Genomic DNA, 7,500 nt, shown 5'->3' with positions numbered 1-7,500 from the left:
CATAATCCAACTCCTCAGCTTCTATTGGAGGGACAGGCACCTCTTGTGCAGGAGGAACCTGAACCTCAGCCCTGGGAAAAAACTCGCCTAACAGAACATTGGCACACTCTCTCCACGTCGATAATACAGTATCACCTACGCGAAGAGAGCTAGCCATCTCATTTCGACGACCCCGACAGATCCTATAGACCTGTCCCCAAGGGTCGTCCCTATTTTCCCCCACAAATCTCCTCCACTCTTCCTCCTTCACTCTCACAAGCATCTTCTTATATTCTCTCATCCCTACACTAAATTGATACTTGAGCTGAGACAGATTCTCCGAATTGGTCCGCCTGCCGCGTTGAAACAAACGCCTCAAGCGTCGGACAGACCTCCTCTTTGAATTTAACTCACTCGTCCACCATTTCACACCTTTCATTCTCACAGCCCTAGCTTTCCTAAACACTGAGTCATTCACTCCCCAGACACATTCCGATAGACGAGCAATTTGCTCGTCAACCCCCAACTCCTCAAACTCACTAAGCGGTATATCCAATACCGCTTCCCTAACAGTGTGTCCATATCGGTTCCAGTCAGCACACGAGGTACGCCATCGCCTCAATGGACTCCCCCCTTCTAACTGCGGGGTACGGGGAGTAACCATAATTTGTATTAAATTATGGTCACTAATTCCCCAACCCCCCCTAACACTCCATTTACACTCGAACCTACCCGCTGCTGCGTCATTCATGAGCGTCACGTCAATGTCACTCACACCTCTAGGCCCCTCAAACGTATACCATACGCTTGGTTCGTTTGCTACAAGGAGGTTATTCGCCACAATCCACTCGCTCATAACCTCACCCCGAGTGTGGCTCCGATATCCAGCAGTATGCCTGGATACCTTGCTGAACCACATCGGGGAGGTAGCATTCGCGTCAAGACACACGATGGCAGGAATGCTACTCTCAAGTAGTAGCACCGCATCAATGTATCTTAAGTAGGGCTCTAGAGGCTCGTCAGACTTGCAGTACAAGCTGACGACATTCATTCTGCCGAATTCCCCCTCGACACACACACATACTCCCCACTGTGATGAGTCAACTACTACACAAGAGTAGCTTGGCTCACACACAGCTACTGCGGCCTTGACTCCAAGGTCCGTAAAGACCCTGAAGCCCCCAGGAAGGCCTCTCACCACCCCATTGGTGGAGTATGGTTCCTGGAGCAAAGCAATGCCGCAGCCCCCCTCCGACATACACGCCCCCAATTCACACATCACGGCATATGACCCCTGACAGTTCAGTTGATATAGTTCAACCATCAATGTCTAGCGTTCGCACGGGCAACAATGGCACAGTACACCGGGCAGACAGTGGACATCATTAGATGTCCGGCTGGCTTGCCCTTAAACGCACAGTTGCGACAATGCGGGGCATTGCCACAACCTGCACTCCTGTGTCCTTCTTGCCCGCACCTACGGCAGACATCCTTCTTGGCTCTGCACTCTGCCACCCTGTGATCAAACCCCATGCATCGGAAGCAGCCGGGCGTCAGTTGGTCTGGCCGTACCCGGAAGGAAAACCACTTTATGTAGCAACGACCTGCTTCCAGGAGGGCGGACATTAGCATGTCCGTGCCCTCAAGGACAACATTCGTCACCCCATCGGGGTTGACCTTCCAAGGACGGCTGATCATCCTCACGTCCTTCTCACGGCACCCAGGGCTGAACTCCTTGAGGTTCAACCGGAACAACTCTCCCATGAAATCCTCAGGGGAGATCTCCGTGTGAACCCCCTGGACCACAACCCTAGGCCCCAGCTTCCGACGTATGCTCACATCGAGCCCCACTTCGGAAAACTTGGCATTTTTTGCCAAGTTATCCCTCTCGGCAACGGATGGGGTGCGAATAATCGCACCTCCATCCTTCAACGGGCGCACCTCGTGCACCCTAACCCCCATGGAAGGCCCAACCTCCTTTACAACTTTCTTGATCACCTCCTTGGAAGTAGTGGGGGTTTTACCCCTTACTACGACCGACCAGGTCTCAACTGGCTTGGGCACCGGCAACGCAGGCAACACAGGCGCAGGCGCCTGAGGTGCCGGCATCGACGCTGCACCAGCCAGCGCAGCTCCAGCCGTCCTCCGAGGTGCTTCCTCCCTGGTAATCTTCGTGGCTTCTAGTTGCCCACGAAGATGGGCTATCTCCCCCACCATTTCCACAAAGAGTTCCTCGAACTCCAAGGAGTACCCCAGGAGGTCTTTTGCAACACTTTTCGGGACGCCGTCCATGTCTATGACGGCTCCACTAAAGGCCGTCACAATGGACTTGAAGCGCCCCATAAACTGCACCACAACTTTCTTGCGTTCGGCATCCCCACCGATCGCACCCAAACCTTTCAGGGAAGCACCCAATTCCCCACGGATTTCCTCCAAACGCTTCCCTGCGGGACCTAATTTTTCCCCCGTCTTCCGCCCCTTGCGCCCACTCCCAATCTTTCCGCTTTCGGAACCACCCTCGCTTCCACTCACCTTTTCAGGTACCTTTAAAGATACCTTCTCCACCGGAACCGCTGCACCTCCAGCGGTCTTCTTCTTGGAACGGGGAGGAGACCGCAAGATCACCTCCTCCTCTCCGGACGTCGTCTCGTCCATTGCCGACGATGGCACCGCCGAACCGCTTGGAAGAGGGGTGTTCGCCCTCTTCCTCAACCCTTCTGATTTGGGCATTGCCCAACTCTCTACCACTAAGGTTGCCGAGTTCGCCGTATAAAGGCCTCCCGAGCAACAACAAAAACTGGGTCCCTTTTGGGCGACGGCAACTACTGCACGGCAGGAATGAACCCCGCACAGGTACGCACACAGCGGCTGCACCTATCGGCGAGCCAAAGCAAAGCGCGAGGGCGTAGCCCACAGCGCCAGCCAAAGGTCTGGCAAAGGCCACCACCAATGCCTTGCCGGACGGAACACTGTTCCCCGAACAAGGACGGGTCGACCAAGGTGGAGCTAACGCCGAGCTCGACCGCAGGCAAAACGCAGCACGCTCTGTTCGCGGCACCTGCACAAAGTATTCAACCTTGGCGCAGTACTTAACCCACGCACAAAAGGGGACGCCCTTTTTACTGTTGCCAAATATGGCAATATAGCGGCACGACAGACCTAGTGTACGCCCGCACTGTACACCCACACCGAATGTAACGGCACGCGCTAAAAAGACCACGCCAGAAATTAGCGGCACACAAAAATTGTAAACACCTTGGTATAGCGGCACTCACTTGAGCGTCCCACAATATACCAACAAGGTACACTTGTACACAAAGTACAGCCACGCGAACAGTGGCGTCACCAGCACAAACCGTAGTCACCTGAGCAATTGCTCGTAAACAATGCACCGCTATGGTACAGCTACGCACAACACACCACGCCGAAAAACAACGGCACGCCCGCAAAAGTTGTAAACAACTTAATGGAAAATTTCCAACGCTGTATCTAGCGGCACTCACACGCACGCACAATGTGTCTATAGCACGGAGTATATTGGCACTCACTGGAGTGTCCAACAAAACTACCGTACGGCACTTAATCACTCGTAAACAGTGTACAGCTACTACAAAGTAGCGTCACTCGCACAACGGCACTTTCAATCACAATTAATTGTAAACACTGTACCGCTATGGTACAGCCACAACAATATTAGCGTCACTCGCACAACTGTAATACACCGGTACTCACACACGAATGTAACCGCAAAAGGAAATCACAAAAATCGCAAATCACCGCTTAGCACACGACACGTCCGCACTATTCAACAGTCAGACTGAGGGTAGATAGGGACAGTAGGAATCTCGTTAATCCATTCATGCGCGTCACTAATTAGATGACGAGGCATTTGGCTACCTTAAGAGAGTCATAGTTACTCCCGCCGTTTACCCGCGCTTACTTGAATTTCTTCACTTTGACATTCAGAGCACTGGGCAGAAATCACATTGTGTCAACACCCGTTAGGGCCATCACAATGCTTTGTTTTAATTAGACAGTCGGATTCCCCAAGTCCGTGCCAGTTCTGAATTGATTGTTAATTGATAATCGTTATAATTTAAAAGGAATATATATCGAATGATATAATTCCTTAAAAATTTTAGCAAGAAAGTTCCACAATTGGCTACGTAACTACTATCCGGGGAACAAGAATCGTAATTCTCTATTTACCCAGAACGAGTACATAAACCATGGTATTGCTTCCCAATCAAGCCCGACTATCTCAATCTTCAGAGCCAATCCTTATCCCGAAGTTACGGATCTAATTTGCCGACTTCCCTTACCTACATTATTCTATCGACTAGAGACTCTTCACCTTGGAGACCAGCTGCGGATATTGGTACGGCCTGTTGAGAAGTTTGCGTGACCCCACCATAAATTTTCAAGGTCCGAGGAGAAAATATCGACACAACAGTAAATGTCATGCTCTTCTAGTCCATCTACCATATCTCTCTTCGAAAGACTTCCATGGTAGTACGACTATAAAACAGAAAAGAAAACTCTTCCGATATCTCTCGACGGCTTCTTTATGGTCGTTCCTGTTGCCAGGATGAGCACAAGGCCCATTTTTAATAACAAACGGATACTCAACAGGTTACGGAATTGGAACCGTATTCCCTTTCGTTCAAAATAATTCAAGTATTTTAATTATTTTTAAATATATTTTTATTAATATTTTTTTTTATTAAAAACTTGAAAATTTTCGGCTTTCGCCTTGAACTTAGGACCGACTAACTCGTGATCAACCACTGTTCACACGAAACCCTTCTCCACTTCAGTCCTCCAAGGTCTCATTCGATTATTTGCTACTACCACCAAGATCTGTACCAATAGCGGCTCCATGCAGGCTTACGCCAAACACTTCTAAGCACACTATTGTACCCTCCTACTCACTAAAGTTTCAAAATTTATAAATCAATCGAAATTGTTTTATAAATCATCTACTTTAGCGGTAATGTATAGGTATACAACTTAAGCGCCATCCATTTTAAGGGCTAGTTGCTTCGGCAGGTGAGTTGTTACACACTCCTTAGCGGATTACGACTTCCATGTCCACCGTCCTGCTGTTTTAAGCAACCAACGCCTTTCATGGTATCTGCATGAGTTGTTAATTTAGGCACCGTAACATTACGTTTGGTTCATCCCACAGCGCCAGTTCTGCTTACCAAAAGTGGCCCACTGGGCACATTATATCATAACCTCAACCTTCATATCAAGAAAGGTGAGGTTCTTACCCATTTAAAGTTTGAGAATAGGTTAAAATCGTTTCGACCCTAAGGCCTCTAATCATTCGCTTTACCAGATAAGATTATTTTATATAATTTTTAAATGCACCAGCTATCCTGAGGGAAACTTCGGAGGGAACCAGCTACTAGATGGTTCGATTGGTCTTTCGCCCCTATACTCAATTCTGACAATCGATTTGCACGTCAGAACTGTTTCGGTCTTCCATCAGGGTTTCCCCTGACTTCAACCTGATCAAGTATAGTTCACCATCTTTCGGGTCACAGCATATATGCTCAAGGTACGCTCCAGTTAGAGGTATAAATAATAATAAATTATCATTATACATAACTATATGGAACGCCCCGGGATTGAATTAATTGACTATTTATTAAAAAATAGACTAAAAATTAATCCCATTATATTTAAGTTAAGTTAATTATGCCATTAAGTTTAATATAACTCAATGACTTGCACATATGTTAGACTCCTTGGTCCGTGTTTCAAGACGGGTCCCGAAGGTATCCTGAATCTTTCGCATTGTTAATCATATAAATGCATACAAATAAATATTAATATCATAGATATTAAATTTTTTGTAAAATTCAAAAAATGAATTTTAGCATTATATATAATAAAATCTATCAACACTTTATCAAATCATTAGTATTTATTTTATGTTAATATGCTTAAAAAGCAAATTAATTTAAATAAACTTAATATCACCAATGATCTTTTGATAAATACTTTATTATGTTAATAGATTACAATGTCCTTATATGAAAAAAATGCACATTATTTTTTTAATTATTTAATGATGAATTTTTCATAATGGATATTCAGGTTCATCGGGCTTAACCTCTAAGCAGTTTCACGTACTATTTAACTCTCTATTCAGAGTTCTTTTCAACTTTCCCTCACGGTACTTGTTTACTATCGGTCTCATGGTTATATTTAGTTTTAGATGGAGTTTACCACCCACTTAGTGCTGCACTATCAAGCAACACGACTCTTTGGAAATATCTTTCTAGTAATCATTAACGTTATACGGGCCTGGCACCCTCTATGGGTAAATGGCCTCATTTAAGAAGGACTTAAATCGTTAATTTCTCATACTAGATATTAAGATATTCCATACACTGCATCTCACATTTGACATATAGACAAAGTGACTTAGTGCTGAACTATTTTCTTTTCGCTCGCCGCTACTAAGAAAATCCTTGTTAGTTTCTTTTCCTCCCCTCATTAATATGCTTAAATTCAGGGGGTAATCCCATATGAGTTGAGGTTGTTTTAATATTCTTTTTTTATCTTCTCACAATTTAATAAAAAAATTATATCATCTTTTCATCTCTATTTTTCTTTTCTCCTTTTATATATTGTAAATATATAAAAATAATAATAATGTAAAATGAGGCAATCCTAGAATAAAAAATTTAATTTTTATGCTAGACATTCCTCCTTTTAATTACATATATAAATTATTATTTTATATATATATATAAATAATATGAAAATTTTTTGTAAAGAATACTTAGATTCAATATTTTCATCATTTCATTTTATTTGAGAGGATTTTTTTTTTAAAGAATATATAATAAATAAAATTCATTATATATCTTTATTTTTTTTGCTATTAATATTATGAATTATTTAAAATCCAATAATATACACATTTGCTTAAATTCAATTATTTTTATAAAAGAATAAGCAACTTATTTAGCATAGTCTTACAACCCTCAACCATATGTAGTCCAAGCAGTACTTTAAAATTGAATTTAATGTACATAACAGCATGGACTGCGATATGCGTTCAAAATGTCGATGTTCATGTGTCCTGCAGTTCACACGATGACGCACAGTTTGCTGCGTTCTTCATCGACCCATGAGCCAAGTGATCCACCGCTTAGAGTATTTTTTTATTTATTTTTATTTATAACAAATGTCAATTTTTTTTTGCATATATTAATTGAAAGAGTAAAATTAAATAATATTAATAATATATAAATTGATTTTCTTTCAATAATATATATCAAATATATTTAACTCTAAACATTTTTATTAAGTTGCGAATGTCTTAGTTCAACAATAATACAGTGGTGGTATTTATTATGATTCAATTATTTTGTATTTTTTTAATCATTTTATGTATATATAATAATATAATAAATATATACCACTTTTGTTATTGTGAACAAATTAACTTATCATTCAATCAAATGAATAATAAGTACAACTTTTTATTTTCATGTTTAAAGG

The 7,500-nt window shown here is 43.0% G+C and overlaps 2 pseudogenes; both read right to left on the bottom strand.

Moving 5' to 3' along the window:
- Nucleotides 1–3,754: 3,754 nt before the first annotated feature.
- LOC129252064 (large subunit ribosomal RNA) lies at nucleotides 3,755–6,532 on the bottom strand (annotated as a pseudogene).
- Nucleotides 6,533–6,974: 442 nt separating this feature from the next.
- LOC129252025 (5.8S ribosomal RNA) lies at nucleotides 6,975–7,155 on the bottom strand (annotated as a pseudogene).
- Nucleotides 7,156–7,500: the final 345 nt, after the last annotated feature.

Source organism: Anastrepha obliqua, unplaced genomic scaffold (assembly GCF_027943255.1).
Source record: "Anastrepha obliqua isolate idAnaObli1 unplaced genomic scaffold, idAnaObli1_1.0 ptg000139l, whole genome shotgun sequence".
NCBI classification, from domain to species: Eukaryota; Metazoa; Arthropoda; class Insecta; order Diptera; family Tephritidae; genus Anastrepha; species Anastrepha obliqua.
Note: the sequence above shows the minus strand (reverse complement) of the source record. Positions and strands in the feature narration are given on the sequence as shown.